At 37.6% G+C, this 19796-nt stretch overlaps 1 protein-coding gene across 21 annotated transcripts in view; it reads left to right on the top strand.

The window, feature by feature from the left end:
- The window catches only part of NRCAM (neuronal cell adhesion molecule), a 376126-nt gene that overhangs the window by 76192 nt on the left and 280138 nt on the right, over positions 1-19796 (top strand). For 20 of the 21 annotated variants that reach the window (XM_060196425.1, XM_007528302.3, XM_007528300.3 and 17 more), the window contains exon 2: positions 16012-16123. The gene's annotated coding sequence lies outside the window, so the exon portion shown is untranslated. Of the gene's footprint in view, positions 1-16011; positions 16168-19796 lie in introns of all 21 variants that reach the window. The other variant, XM_060196413.1, reaches the window with a different exon arrangement.

Below are 19796 nucleotides of genomic sequence, written 5' to 3'. Positions count from 1 at the left end.
ATTACTGTTAACCTCTGCATATTCAGTAAGTTCTTATTTCCCAGACCTAGTTCAAATCCGGAGGTTGATTGACATGGCTGATTATCATCTCCTTTCTGGGGTTGAGACCTGTATGCAAATCTACCGCAGGAGGCATTCACCAACTTCTGTGTGACATCTTTGAGTCAGGTATTCACACTGCTCTAATCACTTGGTACTTTTACTAAAATAACTGCTTATTCTTGCTTTTCTGAACAGTGAAGAAGCTTATACTAGAATATGAATCTGGGCATGTTACTAACAGACTAGAGAACAATGAATGGAAAACTATAGGAAAAGATTCTATTCCATAAAATATTGCAGATAGGGGACCAGGCAGTGGCACACCCAATTGAGTGCACATAGTACTGTTGGGAAATTGTAAGGAGCCTCACAAAGCACCCTGCATTCCTGATACTATGGCCATTAAATAAAAAGAATTATTAAATAAAAGGAATGTGGGGTGCTTTGTGAGGCAGGGAGTCTGGTAAGACAGGGCACACCTTTGGGGTTACTCCTGTTTCTCCTTGTTCAACCTCTTGGTAGAGAGAGAAACTGACAGGATAGATGCACTCCTCAGGTCAAACCCTGCCAAGCTCAAGGACATCCTCACAATTTCCTGACATAGTACTAAGTGCAGGAATACAGGTTCAAGTCTATGCTTCCCACCTGCAGTGGGTGATACTTCACAAGTGGCAAAGCAGGTCTGCAGGTGTCTAGATTTCTCTCTTCCTTTTTATTTCCCCCTTCTCTCTCAGTTTCTCTCTGTCCTATACTATAAAGTGGAAAAAAATGGCTTCCAGGAGCAGTGGATTCATAGTGCCAGCACTGAGCCCCAGTGATAACCCTTTAAGCAAAAAAAAAAAAAAAAAAAAAAAAGAGAGAGAGAGAGAAACAAAAGGATAGAGAGAGAAATTGCAGATAGGGGCTGGGTGGTGGTACACCCAATTAAGAGTACTTATTACTTATTACTTATTACTATGTGCAAAGACTTGGGTTTGAGCCCCTGCTCCCCACCTGCAGGGAAATGCTTCACAGGTGTTGAAGCAGCCTTGCAGGTGTCTGTCTTTCTCTCTCTCTTTTTTTTTACTTAGCAACTTTATTTTAAATTTTTTCCTTCAGGAGTCAGGCAGTAGTGCAGCGGGTTAAGCACATGTGGCGCAAAGAGCAAGGACCGGCATAAGGATCCTAGTTCAAGCCTCTGGCTCCCTACCTGTGGGGAGTCGCTTCACAAGCGGTGAAGCAGATCTGCAGGTGTCTTTCTCTCCCCCTCTCTGTCTTCCCCTACTCTCTTTATTTCTCTCTATCCTATCCAACAATGATGACATCAGTAACAACAACAATAACTACAACAACAACAATAAAATAAAACCAAGAAGGGCAACAAAAGGAAAAATAAATATAAAAAATTAAAAGTTTTTTCCTCCACCCTTTTTAAATTAATCATTTAATAATGATTTATAAGATTATAAGATAACAAGGCATAGATCCACACAACACGCACCACCAACATTTTATGCTCCTTTCCTGCCCCAGTAATAACCACTGTAATTTCCTCAAAGTCTTAGTGACAGGCAGGCTGTCTACAATTTTCTTTGCAAGTTCATGTGTTTGAGTTCTCTATATGTCACAGAACCATAGGTCTTGCATTGCCTCACTTACCTCACTAAGCATAATCACCTCTAGTTCCATGCATTTTGTCCCAAACGACACAATATCATCTTTTTTTAAATTTAAAAATCTAATTTTATTAGTGATTTAATAATTGTTTATAAGATCATAAGATTATAGGGATATAGTTCCACATTATACCCACCATGGTAGTTCTGTGCAATTATAGTTCCAATTGCAAATATCTTTATCTTGCCATCTGTGGATTAGCATTTAAGTTGCTTCTGTATTTTGGCTGTTGTAAATCAGGCAACTATAAATATAGGGTTGCATATGTTTTAATGTCTTTTGAATAAATGCCTAAATGTGGTATTGCTAAACCATAAGGTCTTTTCATTTTCTTCCTCTCTTTTTTTAAATTGGGGTGATAAATGGTTTACAGTGGATATAGTTGTTGGTATATATGTAAAATTTCTCAGTTTTTTGTAAAAAAAAAAAAAAGACAAACCCTCTCAACCTCAACCTAGGTCTTCTTTCATCATCATGCATCAGGACTTGAAAGCTCGGAGTCCTTTGCTTTGGTGTAATTCACCAAACCTGGTTCAAGTTCTATTTTGTGTTTCCCTTTCTGTTTTGATTTCTCATCCTCTGTCTATGGGGTCATCCATATTCATCTTTCTCTTTCTGGCTTATCCCTTAACATCATTCCTTCAAGCTCCATCCAAGATGAGGTGAAGGTTACTTCATCATTCTTAATAGGTGAGTAGTAGTCATAATATATCACAGCCTTCGCAGCCACTCATTCGTTGTTGAACACCTACATTGCTTCTAGGTTTTGACTATTACAAATTGTGCAGCTCTAAGTACACATAGGTATACATAGATCTTTTTGGATGGGTGTGTTTGATTCCTTAGGATATAATGCCAGAAGAATTTTTGGGTCATAGAGTAGGTCCATTTCTAGCCTTCTGAGAGTTTTCTAGACTGCTCTCTACAAGGACTGGGCCAATTTTCTATTTCCATTTGCTTAAGGACTCTTATACTGTTTTCCATCTTGACTGCGCTGGTTTGCATTCTCACCATCAGTATAATAGAGTTCCTCTTTCTCTACACCCACACCAACACTTAACCATTTCCAGTTCAGTTGATGTAGGCCATACTTAACTGGTGCGAAGTGGATTCTTAGTGTAGTTTTAATTTGCATATCTCTAATGATAGGCGAAGTACAACATTTCTTTATGTCTGTGGGCCCTGTATTTCTCTTTTTTGGGAAACCATCTTTGTAACACACCCACTATTTTATTGGGCTATTAATTATTATTTTGTAAGTGCTATGAGTTCTTTATAGTTATAGTGTGCAAATATCTTCTCTCAGTTACTGGGTCACCTATTTATCCTTGTGCAATTTGCTTTAAATATGTAGATTTTTTAATTTGATGTAGCTGTACTTATTTCATCTTGTTTTAGTTTCACTTGTACATATGGCTGTGTCTTTAAATATTTATTTTATGTTAAGTTCCTGAAGTGTTTCACTGATATTTTCTTCTATGTAGTTTTAGGTCTTTAAGTCATTTTGGTTTAATTTTGCTATATGGTATTGTAGTGCTCTAGTTTCATTCTTAATATATGATCACCCAGTTTTCCCAGCAGCATTTGTTGAAGCGGCCTTATTTTACCCATTGAGGAGTTTAGACTCCTTACTCATATATCAGGTGCCCATATGTGTGTGGATTTATTTCTGGGCTCTATATCCTGTTCCACCAAGAATCTATTTTTGTTTCAACACTGTTTTAATCACTAGTCCCTTGTAATATAAACTAAAACTGGATAGCATGAAACCTCAGTTTTTTTGAGGAGTGTTTTTGGCTTTTTTTTTTTTAATGGTTCGATATGAACTTTTGGAAAAGTTGTTCTATTTCCTTAAAGTAAGTCATTGGACTATTGATAGGGAGGGAATGCATTAAATCTGTAGACTGTTTTGGACCATTGTGATGACTTTTATTAATCCAGTACTATAGGTTTTTGTTGTACAGATCCTTTGCCTCTTTTTTTAGATTTAGTCCCAAGCATTTTGTCTATTTTGGGTCCAATTATAAATGGGATTGCTTTCTTCAGATCCTTTTTCTCTGACTCATCCTCTGTATATAGAAATCCTGGAAGTCGGGCAGTATCGCAGTAGTTAAGCACATGTGGCACAAAGCGCAAGGACCGACATAAGGATCCTGGTTCGAGCCCCCGGCTCCCCACCTGCAGGGATGTCCCCTTCACAGGCAGTTAAGCAGGTCTGTAGGTCTCTATCTTTCTCTTCACCCTCTCTGTCTTCCCCTCCTCTCTCCATATCTCTCTGTCCTAACAATGATGACAACAATAATAACTTCAACAATAAAAAACAAGGGCAACAAAAGGAAATAAATAAATAAAATTAAAAAATCCTACAGATTATGCATTGATTTTGTATCCTGCACCTTACTGAATTTATTGATGATTTCTGGAAATTTTGGGTGGAGTCTTTGGAGTTCTCTAGGTATATTACAATGCCATTTACAAACAGTGATAATTTAATATATTCTTTTCAAGTATAAATTGCTTTGATATCTCTTTCTTGCCTTATTGCACTGGCAAGTACTTCCAGAACTATGTGCAATAGTAATGATGTGAGTGGACCTCCTTGTCTAGTTGCTGATTTTAGGGGAAATCTTTCAGTTTTCCCCTATGGAGTATGGTGTTAACTGTATCATATATAGCATTTTTTTAATGTTGAGGAATTTTCTTTCAATTCCCGACTTTTTTCCTTTACTGGGGAGGTTAATGGTTTACAGTTGACAGTAAAATACAGTAGTTAGTACATGTGTAATATTTCTCAGTTTTCCACATAACACTAATATTCTACCTATATCATCCTTTGCCATCATGTTCCAGGACTTGAATATTCCACTCCTGCCCAAAGTCCTTTTCTTCCCTCCCTTCCTTCCTTCCTTCCTTCCTTCCTTCCTTCCTTCCTTTCTTTCTTTCTTTTTTCTTTTTTCTTTAAGAAAGGATTAATTAACAAAACCATAGGGTAGGAGGGGTACAATTCTACACAATTCCCACCATCCAATCTCCATATCCCACCCCCTCCCCTGATAGCTTTCCCATTCTCTATCCCTCTGGGAGCATGGACTCAGGGTCATTGAGGGTTGCAGAAGGTGGAAGGTCTGGCTTCTGTAATTGCTTCCCCACTGAACATGGGCATTGACTGTTCGGTCCATACTCCCAGTCTGCCTCTCTCTTTCCCTAGTAGGGTGTGTCCCTGGGGAAGCTGAGCTCCAGGACACATTGGTGGGGTCTTCAGTCCAGGGAAGCCTGGCCGTCATCCTGATGACATCTGGAACCTGGCAGCTGAAAAGAGAGTTAACATACGAAGCCAAGCTTGGAATAGTGGAGAGGAAGTGTTAATGGGGTTCTCACTGCAAACTCTAGTGTACTTCTGCTTTCAGGTATATATTTTGCAGTAGTTTGTGGATACGTGTGAACATATGCTCTCTCTCACAGAAACTGGTGTATATCTAGGTTTTCGGACTTTGTTAGAAAGTGAACCACCTGAGATGGAATTAGAGTATACTATGAAAGGAAAGGTCTCACCTGAGTAATGAAGCTGAAGGGTTGTCATTCCACATGTGAAGTCTCTGGACACAGTCTGAAGTGAAGCATGTTGAGGTGGCAGTCATTGTGTTGGTTAGGTTGTGATCGGCAGATGCAATGTTCTTTGATATGGATTGGGAGAGGCATATGGGAAAGTGGGCCCTATCCCAGGGTTCCAGGACTGGGGAAAGTAGAGGCTCTATAGTGGAGATGTGAGGTTCCTGCTGTCTTAGGGTTCAAAAAGACAATCGATAGTTACTGTTATCATCACATTATTTGGTAATTGGGTTAACTTTGAAAAGTCCTTTTGTTAGGGTTTGCTGTGCAGTACCCAGTATCTTGTATATAGCTGTGTTATTGGTTGCTTCTGATCTACTTGGTCTAGGCTTTTGAGAGAGTCTGCATATCAATTACACAGCCTATATATTAAAAAGATTCAGTTTGTGTTATGAAAAACTTTGAGACATACAATTAATTTTCCCCCCTCTCGTATTAATGAACTAGTGATTTATATGACTACATTTTACTAGGAGTGTACATAAACACCATTCCCACCACCATAAGACTGTGACCCATCCCTCCCACCCACTCCCACCCCCCACTGTCCCAGGAACCTGCATGTCAACCCCTCACCACAGGGTTTTTACTTTGGTGCCCTACTTACAATTTGGTGAGGTCCTGCTTTTAGTTTCCCTTTCAGATCTTCTTACTCAACTTCAGTTGATGAGTGGGATCATCCCATACTCATCTTTATCTTTCAGACTTAGCTCACTTAACATAATTCCTTCTAGCTCTGTCCAAGATGGGTCAGAGAGGGTGGGTTCATTGTTCTTGATAGCTGCATAGTATCCCATTGTGTATATATACCACAGCTTTCTCAGCCACTCATCTGTTGTTGGGCACCTGGGTTGCTTCCAGGTTTTAGCTATTATGAATTGTGTGCTATGAACATAGGAGTACACACCTCTTTTTGGTTGGGTGTTATGGAGTCCTTGGGGTATAAGCCCAGGAGAGGAATTACTGGATCATATGGAAGGTCCATGTCTAGCCTTCTGAGAGTTTTCCAGACTGCTCTCCACAGAGGCTGGACCAATTTACATTCCCACCAGCAATGTAAAAGGGTTCCTCTGTCCCCACAACCTCTCCAGTATTTGTTGCTGCTGTCCTTTTTGATGTATGCCATTCTTACAGGAGTGATGTGGTATCTCAATGTTGTCTTAATTTGCATTTCTCTGATAATAAGTGACCTAGAGCAGTTTTTCATATGTTTGTTAGCCTTTTGGATCTCCTCTGAGGTGAAAGTTCTGTTCATATCCACTACCTATTTTTGGATGGGGTCATTTGCTTTTTTGGTGCTAAGTTTGCTGAGCTCTTTGTATATTTTGGTGATTAGTTTCTTGTCTGATGTATGGCATGTGAAGATCTTCTCCCATTCTGTCAGGGGGATCTTTGTTTGTTTAATAGTTTCTTTGGATGTGCAGAAGCTTTTCAATTTGATGTAGTCCCATTGGTTTGTTTATGCTTTAGTCTTCCTTGCAATTGGGTTTGATTCATCAAAGATGTCCTTGAGGTGTAGGTGGGAAAGTGTTTTACCAATGTTTTCCTCTAAGTATTTGATTGTTTCTGGTCTGACATCTAGGTCTTTGATCCATTTCGAGTTGATTTTTGTTTCTGGTGAGATAAAGTGGTTCAATTTCATTCTTCTGCATGTTACAACCCAGTTTTCCCAGCACCATTTATTGAAGAGAGCCTCCTTTTCCCATTTAATCCTTTGGGCCCCCTTATCAAAGATTAGATGTCCATAGGTGTGAGGATTTATTTATGGGCTTTCAATTCTGTCCACTGGTCTGTGTGCCTATTTTTGTTCCAGTACCATGCTGTTTTGATGATGATGGCTTTATAATATAGTTTAAGGTCTGGGAGTGTGATGCCTCCATTTCTCTTTCTTTTCCTTAAGATGGTTTTGGCAATTCTAGGTGTTTTCATGTTCCAGATAAATGATTGTAGTGTTTGTTCTATTCTCTTAAAGAAGCTTGTTGGAACTTTGATGGGTATTGCATTAAATTTGTATATGGCTCTGGGGAGAATATTCATTTTGATGATGTTTATTCTTCCAATCCATGAGCACAGGATATCTTTCCATTTCTTGGTATCAGTTTCTATTTCCTTGAGTGGCGACTCATAGTATTCAGCATACAAGTCTTTCACTTCTTTGGTCAACTTTATTCCTAGGTATTTGGTTGATTTTGCTGAAACAGTAAATGGTAGTGATTTCTGGATGTCTTCTTCTTCAGATTTAGTGTTTGCATAAGTAAATGCCACTGATTTTTGTACATTGATTTTGTAGCCTGATACCTTGCTATATTGCCTAATAGCTTCCAGTAGTTTTCTGCTGGATTCTTTAGGTTTTTCTATGTATACTATCATATCATCTGCAAATAGTGAGAGCTTGACTTCTTCCCTTCCAATCTGTATTCCTTTGATTTCTTTCTCTTGCCTGATTGCTATGGCAAGAACTTCCAATACTATGTTGAAGAGTAACGGTGACAGTGGACATCCCTGTCTAGTCCCCGATCTGAGGGGGAATGCTTTCAGCTTCTGTTCATTGAGTATGATGTTGGCTGTAGGTTTGCTATATATAGACTCCACTATCTTGAGGAATTTCCCATCTATTCCCATTTTTGTTAAGTTTTGAGCATGAATGGGTGTTGGATTTTGTCAAAGGCTTTCTCTGCATTTATTGAGATAATCATGTGGTTTTTGGCTTTGCTTTTATTGATGTGGTGAATGACATTGATTGACTTATGGATGTTGAACCAGCCTTGCATTCCTGGGATGAATCCCACTTGGTCATGATGAACAGTCTTTTTGATATGTTGCTGTATCTGCTTGGTCAAGATCTTCTTTAATATTTTGGCATCTATGTTCATCAGCGATATTGGTCTGTAGTTTTCCTTTTTTGTTCTGTCCCTATCTGCTTTTGGTATCAGGGTGATGTTGGCTTCATAGAAGGTGGAAGGGAGTATTCCTGTTTCTTCAATCTTATGGAAAAGCTTAAGAAGTATGGGTACTAACTGTTTCCTGAAAGTTTTGTAGAATTCATTTGTGAAGCCATCTGGTCCAGGACTTATGTTGTTGGGGAGGTTCTTAATAACGGTTTAAATTTCTTTGTCTGTGATTGGTGCATTTAGATTTTGTAGTTCTTCTTAGTTCAGTTTTGGAAGGACATATGCTTGTAGGAATTGTTCCATTTCTTACAGATTCTCTAGCTTGGTGGCGTATAGTTCTTTATAGAAGATTCGCAGGATTCTCTGGATTTCTGTGGTGTCAGTTGTGATATCTCCTCCATTATTTACAATTGTATTAATTTGAGTCTTCTCTCTTTTTTGTTTGGTGAGTCTGGCTAGGGGTTTGTCAATTTTGTTTAATCTTTCAAAGAACCAACATTTGGCTTCATTGATCTTTTGTATGGTTCTTTTATTTTCGATGTTGTTTATTTCTGCTCTAACTTTAGTGATTTCTGTCCTTCAAGTTGCTTTAGGGTTCCTTTGTTCCTCTTCCTCTAAGTCCTTGAGGTGTTCAGTAAGGTCGTTCATTTGAGCTTCTTCTTGGTGTTTAATATGTGATTGTATGGCTATAAGTTTCCCTCTCAGTACTGCTTTAGCTGTGTCCCAAATATTTTGATAGGTGGTGTCTTCATTTTCATTTGTTTCCAGGAACATTTGAATTTCCTGCTTGAGTGAATATCTGACCCAGTGGTTCTTAAGGAGTATGTTGTTTAGTTTCCAAATTCTGTGACTTTTAATAATTTTCTGTTTGTTGTTAAATGTTAGTTTTACTCCACTGTGGTCTGAGAAGATACTTGGGATGATTTTGATGTTCTTGAATTTATTGATGCTGTCTTGTGGCCTAACATGTGGTCTATCCTTGAGTATGTGTTATGTGGATTTGAAAAGAAGGTGTATTCCAGTTTTTTGGGGTGAAAGACTCAGAAAATGTCCAAGAGGTCTAGTCAGTCAATCTTTTCATTCAAGTCTCTTGTATCTTTGTTAGTTATCTGCTTTGTTGATCTGTCTAAGTGTGAGAGTGGGGTATTGAAGTCTCCCACTATTATTGTATTACTATTGATGTATTTTTGAAATTCTTTCTGTAAGTGCTTGACATATTTAGATGGTCCCTCATTGGGTGCATAGATGTTAATAATTGTTAAGTCTTCTTGGCTGATTGATCCTCTAATCATTATGTAATGTCCTTGCCTCTCTTTCATTACTTTATTTAATTTAAAATCTATCGTGTCTGAGATGAGAATGGCTGTCCCTGCCCTTTTTTGTGGTCCGTTAGCCTGTATGATAGTTTTCCATCCTTTCACTTTAAGTCTGTGTTTATCTTGTTGTGACAGATGGGATTCTTGCAAGCAGCATATGATTGGATTATGTTTTCTGATTCATCCCCCAACTCTGTGCCTTTTGATGGGTTAGTTTAAGCCATTGATATTTATTGATATTATGGATTTAATGTATTGTAGTGCCATTGTTCAAAAAAATTTTTTTTGTTTGCTCTGATATATTGTAAGTATTATAGTGATGTTCTCGTTTATAAGAGGTCTTTTAGAACCTCTTTCAGGGCCGGTTTGGTGATGGTTGCCTCCTTTTACTGTTGTTTGTCTAAGAAGGTTTTGATCCCTCCATCTAGTTTGAATGAAAGTCTAGCAGGATATATTATCCTTGGTTGAAACCCTTTTTCATTCAGGGCTCAATAGATATCTTGCCATTCTCTTCTGGCTTTTAGAGTTTGAGTGGAGAAGTCTGCAGATAATCTTATGGTTTTTCACTTGTATGTGACTTTTTGTTTCTCTCTTGCAGCCTTTAGGATCCTTTCTTTATCATTACTTCTTCTCATTGTGGCTATGATGTGTCTTGGTGTCTTCAGGTCTGGGTTGATTCTGTTTGGTACTCTCTGGGCCTCTTGAATCTTGATGTCCTTTCTGTTATTCAGGTCTGGGAAGTTTTCTTCTATTATTTCCTCTAGAATGTTTGCTTCCCCTTCCTCTCTTTCTTCCTCTGGCAGGCCAATTATACGAATGTTACTTCTTTTGATATCATCCCATATGTCTCTGTTGTTGTTTTCAGTGTCTCTCAATCTCTTTTTAAGCTCTTTCACCTCTTTCTTTGTTTTCTCTAACTCATCCTCTGTCTGACTAATTCTGTTTTCTGCTTCTGTTAGTCTGCTTTCCCTTGCCTCAGCTTCTTTCTTCATTACAGCTATTTCAGCTTTCAGTTCTTTAATTGCCTCAAGATAATCAGTATTTTCCTTGGGGGTCTCAACTGTTGTTTCCCTAATACTGCCATTCCTTTCCTCCAATGTTGTTTTCATTTCTGTGATTAATAAGTTTATTATTCTTGCATACTTTTCTTATCTATGGTTACTTCTGGCTGATTTGTAGTTTCTTCTGGGCTATTGTCTTCATTCATTGGAGTAGGAGTTTTATTTTTTTTTGATCTATCCATTTTTTTGATTTATGTGTTTCTTTTTTTTATGCTTTGTTGTTCCTCAGTTGTTGTGTCTTGAGTACAGGCAACACTGTACTAAATACCTTTATGAAAATTGCACTCAACAACCTCAGGAATTACAGTAGCAACTGAAGCAAGTATTGAAGCAGTTTAATCACTACCAGTTAGCCAAACAATTTCTCCATTCTGTGAAAAAATAGTAACCAAATCCCAGTGAAGAAGAAAGAGAAAAGAAAGAAGGGATAGCAAGAATCTATGCGAATCTACTATCCACTGTATATTCTAAGGGTAACAAGAGGGGAAAGGTAACTAGAGCAGAGATACACACATAGAGAGTCCACTCTGAGTCAGATTTCTTCCCCAAAATAATTCACAAATTCAGAAAGGCAAAGAAGAAGGAAGAAGTGTATGACAAGAAAAAAAAAAGAAAAGTAAAAAGAGACAAGAGAGAGAAAAGAGAAAAGATAAGAAAAAAGAGCTGTAATTAAAAAGCAGTGAAAGGAAAGTTTTTTTTTACTTTATTTTTAATTTAATTTAATTCAATTTTTTTTAATTAGCTAGGAGAAGGAGGGAGGGGAGATTCTGTAGAGGAGGTAGGAGTAACGATACAAGTTCCTCCCACAATAGATAAGATGCCCACTACCCTAGCAATGAAAGATACCCTAAGAGTTTATTCTGATAAACCTAAAGGGGGGAAGATATATGCCTTTATATAATATTAATAATAGAATAGAGCATGGTAAAAGAAAAAAAAACCTGTCCCAGATTACCTAAAATCTCGTGATCAGAGGCGGCTGATTGTTAAGAAAGAGGAAAAAAAAAAACAAAAAACCTCAGGACTAGACAAGGATAGCTGATATAAACAGTTATGCAGATCTCCTATCCACTGTATATTCTAGGGGTAGCTAAAGGAGGAAGGGATGTTTAGCAGAGATACTCGCAGTGAGAGTCCAACTCTGAGTCAAAATTCTTCCCCAAAATAATTCCCAAATGTGTATCAGTGAATTCAAAAAAGCACACTGTTTGGTGGTGTGGGGGATGGGGCCTGTGGCTTTGGAAGCTGTAGGATTAAGGAAGAAAGGATGGCAAGAATGAGAAAAAGAAAAAAGAGAGAGAGAAAGAGGAAAAAGATAAGAAAAAGAACAGTCATAAAAGAGCAGTGAAAGGAAAGAGTTTTTTTTTAATTTATTTTTAATTATTTAATAAGCCATATGGGGTGAGGTGGGGGGGGTTTGGCTACTTAGAAAGAAAAAAGGCCAGAGGTTTCAGAAGGGTATAGACTTAGAATGAATGATACTCCCTGGTGGGACAGGAATTTTGGTAAAGAAAGGGGCTCAGCAGGGGAGCCTGCTAGGAGCTAGTCCCCAGGGACTGGTTATGGGGGGGGGGGAGGTGTGCTTAATAATTTAAAAGAAAGAAAAAAAATGTTTTCCCCTTTTTTCCTACTCTATATTTTAACCCAAATTAAGTTATAGTCACCTCCTTGGTGTTACTGCTAGGACCCCTTATTGACTGGCCTACTAAAGGCAGAAAATCCTACCGTTTCCAGAAGATGTGGTCAGAGCTCAAGCCACTAGCAGCTTCTCAGTCCACCTTCTGGGAACCTCTTTCTTTCTTTTCTTTCTTTTTTTCTTTTCTTCCTTCCTTTCTTTCTTTCTTTCTTTCTTTCTTTCTTTCTTTCTTTCTTTCTTTCTTTCTTTCCTCCTTCCTTCCTTCCTTCCTTCCTTTCTTTCTTTCTTTCTTTCTTTCTTTCTTTCTTTCTTTCTTTCTTTCTCCCTTCCCTCCCTTCCCCTCCCCTCCCCTCCCCTCCCCTCCCCTCCCCTCCCTTTTCTTCTTTCTTTCTTTCGCTCAGTGTTATTGCTGGGACTCAGTTCCTGCACTATGAAGCCACTGCTCCTGGAAGCCATTTTTTCCCTTTTGTTGCCCTGGTTGTTTATCATTGTTGTTGTTGTTGGATAGGACAGAGAGAAATTGACAGAGAAGGGAAGACAGAGGGGGAGAGAAAGATAGACACCTGCAGACCTGCTTCACCATCAGTGAAGCCCCCCCCCCCCTTAGGTTGGGAGCCTGTGGTTCAAAGTGGGATCCTTAAGCTGGTCCTTGAGCTTTGCACCTTGTGCACTTACCTGCTGCACTACCACTGGGTCCCCCAAAGTTCTTTACTTTCTATTCCAAATTTTTTGAGGGGCTTTATAATCAATGAGTATTGGATCTTGTCAATTGGTTTTTCAGCATCAATTGATACAAGTATGTGATTTTTATAAAGATAAAAATGTATTATATTCTGTTGATTGATTCTGCTTCACAGGAATATATCCCAGTTGGTCTTGGTGAATTATTCCCTTTATATGTTGTTGTATTCAATTTTCAAAGCTTTTGTTGAGGACTTTTTCGTCAGTGTTCATCAGGGATGTAATTCTATAGTTTTCTTTCTGGTTTCTAATTTGTCTGCTCTGATTTTGACTCCACTGTCCTGCTAGTTTTTGGGTCTCTTTGTTGCTCCTTTTCTAGTTAATTCAGCTGTGATGTTAGTTTATTTGAGACGTTTACTTTTTGTTAATATGGACCTTTATTGCTAGGAACTTCTCTGTTAGGACTGTATTTGCTACATTCCATTGAATTCGGTAGCTGGTCTCTTTATTTTTATTGTTCTCCAAGTAATTTTGAAGTTATCTTTTGATTTATCAGTAACCCAGGTGTTATTCAGAGCATGTTGTTTTATCTCCACATTTTGGAGGCATTTCTCTTTTTCTTTTTTTGGATAACTTCTAACCTCATATCCACATGTTCCTCAACAAACACTTTTTTTTTCATTTTAAATATCACATACTTTTTTTTTTTACGTCTTTGTGTGCCAATAGATGGTCAATCCTTCTGACTGGTCCATATGCACTTGAGAAGAATGCATGTTTCTTTCTTTGGGGATGGAACACTCTGTATATATCTGTTAAGTTCAACTTGTCTGTGGCTTCATTTAAGGAAGTTATTTTCTTTTCTATATTTTGATCCCGGTGGCTGATCTGTCACTGGTTGTGAATGGTATATTAAGATCTCCTACTGTAATTGTTTATCAGTTGCTGTCTCCTGTGAAGTCAGTAAGTTCTTGTTTTATATATTTGGGTGCACATATGTTGGGAGCATATATGTGAATTATGGTTATGGTAATGGATTTTCTAATATTTGCCTGAACTGGTTTCTAAAATAATGTAAACGAGCCTTACTATTTTAAATTTTATTGCTTTCTTTGTGTGTTGTAAATGGGACATAAAAATATTGTAAGAAATGTTAATCCTCCTCCAAAACCAAAATTCAGTTACTTTAATTTCAGAAAATCTTGAAGGCATCAGGAAGACTACAGGATGTTTCTGTTTTTGTACTTGTATTTCCAGTTTCCAAAGAGAGACTGCATTGTGATGAAAGAGAAAGAAACACAACAAAGCAGATATAGGGCCTTGGGGTGGAGTAGTTTTGCCTCCAGCAGCCTGTAAACTACATTCCCTAGACTTAATGAATAGAGACAAGTTTGGTTAATATTCAAGTGCCACCATTTTAGAGATAAGAATATGCTCCATTGGCTTTAGTTTTCACATTTATGGATTGGGACTAATAGAAGTAGTTCGGTCAGTAAGTTCTCATGAGGACTAAAGGATTGCTGTGCACAGTGTTTATGTAGCTCATACAAAGCATTCAATAACTGAGCTGTGAGGATTATTTTTATTATAATAACTGAGGATTATTTTTATTGTTGTTATTTCTTGAAGGATGAGAATTTTGATGTTATATCAAAATCTTCTCCCCATGAGCCAATTCCCTTATTTGATCCTCTGTTTGACTCCATGTCTTCCATCATATTCAGTCCAGCCTAATCTGTGTTTAGCCCCAATTCATTTAACTCTATCCTCCCCAGAAGATTTGATTCTATATTCTTGATACTACTCTGCTTGGAGCCTGTTTAAAGTTATTATATCTCTCAGAGCCTTCAGTTCTCACCACCCCCAAATTGGGAAACTATTTAATTTAATAGGGTTTAAAATTTTTTTGAATACCACTAAATTGTATTTATTAAATTGTAGTTATTTGTAAACATATTCAAATTATCTTGTGCAAAATATATAGAGAAGACAGTACTAGAGTTAAAGGGATTATCTAAGAACACATGAATATATTCTTTGTCATTCTCTTAAAAATGCCAATGTGTGGGCCAATTCATTGATTTTTTTTTTTAAAGTCATTTTATTGAGGAGGTTACTAGTTTACAGTACAGTTATTGACACATGGCTACAACTTCTCATCTCCCTGTGATAGTGTCTGAAGAACACTCTCATCTCCAACTTAGGTCTTTTTCCACTATCATGCACTTTCACTGATGTTTCTGTAGAGCCCTCTTAGTGGTGCTACTTACTGCTCAGGTAGTGTTGAGAAGCATGTAGCAAGCCCAGGGCCATTATATTAATGGCAGAGTCAGGCCTATAACTTCTGGATTCTGCTCTTTTCACTACAGACTGGCCCCAAATTATACTTTTAATAAGAAAATTTCTCAGTAATCTTTTTTGTATTTTTAAGGTTTTTTTTCTCATTAAAGTGAAGTGTTAAATAAACACAAGGAATTCAAACTCTTCCATTTGTTAACTTCCATTTAATTGAGGTTTCATTCTTCCATCTTAACCTAACCATTTTACAATGATGTGTTCAGCAATCCTTTTTTTTTCCTGCTGCCTTTTTTTCTCACCAAATTCAAAGGTACATCTAAAATGTAATTACTTTTCTGAGTTCCTGTCTGACATAGTCAGATACTTAGTTCTTTATTTGTTTCAGTCTGTATTATATTCTTCCCAGGTGTAACCTGTGTGTTGATGTGATTGTAAAGAACAGTGTATTCCCATGAAGTATTAGAGTAGAATAAGATCTAGTTCCTTTTGTTCCCTTTTTGATTTATGTGCATATTTGTTTTCCTGCTATTTTGGGACCATTCAGACTTCTGTCCTGTATCAAAATCTAATTAGAATTATGTTACCTTTTTTCATTATCTGTTGGCATAGGATTGTTTAAAGTTACTTTGACATTTATAGCAAAGAAGTAATGTTTGTACATTATGTACAGTCCAATAATGTTTGCTTAAAATTAGCTGTGGAATTCAATATTGTATTAAGTTCTTCTTGGAACTTAATTTTAATTCGATAGTAGAATGAAATATCAGCTTAGCAGATTTAATTAATGCAAGAATAATTTACACTTTTTTTTCCCTTTCCAGGAATTTTGTGATATTCTTCCTTGGCATATCTCCACCGTTTCTTGAAAACCTTGACCAAAGCTACTCACAGCTGTGGGCATCATCCTGAGAAAAGGACAAGTTTGATAATCAGGTAAACATTCAGAGAAGCCTCTTGCCTCAGTGATTCTTCTGAAGGTGAGAGTGTACCAGACCTTCTCTGTGTTTAGAAGTTGAAATTAGCTTCTGTCTCCTAAATTTTATTTCTCTCTTTTTTTTCTTTATTGGGGGGTTTTTACTTCTCTTGATGGGAGTGTCTCACATATGTAAGATTTCACCTCTTCCAATCTTTTAAATTTCTTTTACTTTGTATATTTTTGTCAAGGAAAGGAGAGATATAGCACTTCTTTCATTGTGTTTTTAATTTTTTATTTATAAAAAGGAAACATTGAAAAAACCATAGGATAAGAGGGGTACAACTCTACACAATTCCCACCACCAGAATTCCATATCCCATCCCATCCCGTCCCCCAATAGCTTCCCTAATCTTTACCCCTCTGGGAGTATGGACCCAAGGTCATCGTGGGATGCAGAAGGTGGAAGGTCTGGCTTCTGTAATTGCTTCCTTGCTGAACATGGGCGTTGACAGGTCGATCCATACTCCCAGCCTGTGTCTTTCTCTCTTTCCCTAGTGGGGTGGGGTTCTGGTAAATCAGAGCTCCAGGATATATTGGTGGGGTTGTCTGTCCAGCGAAGTCTGGTTGGTATCATCTTAGCATCTGGTATAGCACCATGTGGTGGTAGGGCTTGACATTGGGATAAGCACATGGCAAGGCAGCTACCTGATGAGCTGCCTCTTGGTCCCCTAAAATTTATTTTTTGGAAAAAGATTTATAAGGTATAAGTTATTGGACATTCTCTATAAACAATTGAAAGTTTTCCTTTTGACAGGCGGGGATACTCACCACTATACTAACGAGGACTAGGTAAGTTTTCCTTTTGAAAGGGCAGGTGGTGATGCACCTGGTTGAGTGCACATGTTACATTGTGCAAGGACCAGGGTTCAAGCTCTGATCCCCACCTTCAAGGGGAAAGCTTTGTGAGTGTTGAAGCAGTGTTGCAGGTGTCTCTGTCTCTCTTCCTCTCTATCATCCCCTTCCCTTTTGATTTCTAACTGTCTCTATCCAGTAAATAAAGATAATAAAAAATTAAAATGAAAGTTTTTCTTAAATGGAGAATTTTAATAGTAATTATTAAGGAAACCAGTTAGCTATTTTGACCAAACAAGAATTTATTTGAAATTATAGCTTTGCTCTGTGTTTTTTGAATACACATCTGCAAATCTTTCCAGAGAAATTTCTTCTTTTCCCAAAGACTTATTTTATTTATTTATTTATTTATTGAGAGAGAGAGAGAGAGAAGGAGAGAGACCGAGACCAGAGTACCAATCTGGCATATGTGGTCTTGGGAGAGAATCTGGGATCTCAGTATAATACTTTATTGACTGATTTTCTATGCTGCTTCAGAGAAATTTTTTAGCTATCTAGGGTTCCTGTCAGCTTTAGTCCTGCTTTCTAAGATTGTTTTAAGGATCAATTTAACTAAGTGTGAAAACACTTTATAAACTATGAACAGACACATAAGTAGCCTAATTCCAGTATGGTAACAGTATTTTCAGGATGCATTAAGAAATTGAAAAGGGGGGGAGCAGGTGGTGGCACACCTGGTTGAGCGCACATGTTGCAATGCACAAGGACCCAGGTTCAAGCCCGTGGTCCCCACCTGCAAAGGGAAAGCCTCACAAGTGGTGAAACAGTGCTGCAGGTTTCTCTCTATCTCTCTCCCTCTGTATCTCTCTCTTCCACTCAATTTATGGCTGTCTCTATCCAATAAATAAAAATAATAAAAAAATTTTAAAAAAATTGAAAAGGTATTTAATGCAGCATAAGAGCAGAGAATTGCGCTTATAAAATACAGGCTTGCAGGAAGTGATTTCTGAAATGTCTCTTAAAGAAGAAAAGGAGTTAGTCAATAAAGAGAAGGGTGGGATGGAAGAGGGTAGTGTGCATAGAAATGTGAAACCTACTTGTGGAAGTAATGTTACTTAGGTTGTTAAGCATGGTGTGTGTGTGTGTGTTTGTATGTGTGTGTGTGTGTGTGTGTGTGTGTAAAAACACTGAGGGACTTTAAGTTCACAATTACTGGCATCTTATTTTTTTAATTCTCTTTTTAAATTAACATTACTTTATGCTATTAAAATATTTCAGGAGTATGGTTTCATATTGATGTCTATCTGTATGTATATGTATGTTACTCAGCGATCCCACCACCAAAGATCCTGTGTCATTGGCATATTAGATGTGCTGACAGGAAGGTAAAGAAAATGAGCTGGAGATGACCACAGTTGAAGGAAATGTCTCATTGTGCTAGAATTAGAGGAGAGAGAAGAGGAATAAGGAAAATGAATTTGAAAGCATTGGGATATGCCTAATTGATCTGAGAAGCAAGAGAAATGTTAGAATTTGAAAGTCTTATATTTCCATGTGGTTGACTAGAAGTATAATGATGAAAGGAGTTTTCAGACTCTCCCTCCCCCCATCATTAGGGCTTCACCACACTGGTCTGATTTTTTTAGATAGAAATAAACAGAGATGCAGAGAGGAAAACAAACTCCCTCCAGTGCAGTGGAGGCCAGGCTCAAACTTGGGTTACACAAATGGAAAAGCATGCACACTGTCTAGGAGGGCTATTTTGGTGTCTTCAGACTAATTCTTGGAACAGGAAGATGGTTGAGCTATATATAAGATATCTAGGTAGAATGTCTACTAGGCAGCTAATAGTATAAGAGGAAGGCTCAGAGTTAAAATCATTTGTTTGGAAATTATCAGTGATCATTAAAAATCCTTTTATAAGCTATGAAGATGATTTTTGTTTAATTTAACATTGCTTTACAGAATTGTAAGATTTCAGGCTTAGGGAGTTGGGTATTGCTCCCCACCTGCAGGGAAGTCACTTCACAGGGGTTGAAGCAGGTTTGCAAGTGTCTCTCTTTCTCTCCCCCTCTCTATCTTCCCCTCCATTTCTCTCTGTCCTATCTAACAATGATGACATCAATAATAATTACAACAACAATAAAAAACAACAAGGGCAACAAAAGGGAAAATAAATAAATATAAAACAATTTAAAAAAAGATTTCAGGCTTATAGTTTCATACTTAGTCATATGTATAAAGAAGTCACTACACCTGCCACCATCTTTCTGTGCCCCAAACTCTTTCTCCTGAAAATCACCATATTTTATTTTTTACAAAGTCTGAGACAATTTAGCTACTATTTTTGACAGTTCATTATCTATATTGTGCATATAAGGGAAGCACCTTTCATCTTCTTCATTAAGCAGAATCACCTCCAGTCCCATTCATCTTGTTCTAAACAATGCAACATCATCATTTTTAATTGTAAAGTGATGCTTCATTGAATATCTATCCTACAGCCTTTTTATCCAGTCATCTGTCCTTGGGCATTCAGGTTGCTTATGTGTTTGACTGTTGTACATAACATATCTATAAAGATAGAAGTATATATATCCTTTTGAATTAGTGCTTTTATGTCCTTTGGAGAAATGCCTAGAAATGATATTAGTGGATTAGAAGGTATTTCTGTTTATTTTTATTTATAAAAAGGAAACACTGACAAAAACCATAAGATAAAAGGGGTCCAACTCCACACAATTCCCACTACCAGAACTCCGTATCCCATCCCTTCCCCTGATAGCTTTCCTATTCTTTATCCCTTTGGGAGTATGGGCCCAGGGTGCAGAAGGTGGA

This window comes from Erinaceus europaeus, chromosome 8 (assembly GCF_950295315.1).
Source record: "Erinaceus europaeus chromosome 8, mEriEur2.1, whole genome shotgun sequence".
NCBI classification, from domain to species: domain Eukaryota; kingdom Metazoa; phylum Chordata; class Mammalia; order Eulipotyphla; family Erinaceidae; genus Erinaceus; species Erinaceus europaeus.
Note: the sequence above shows the minus strand (reverse complement) of the source record. Positions and strands in the feature narration are given on the sequence as shown.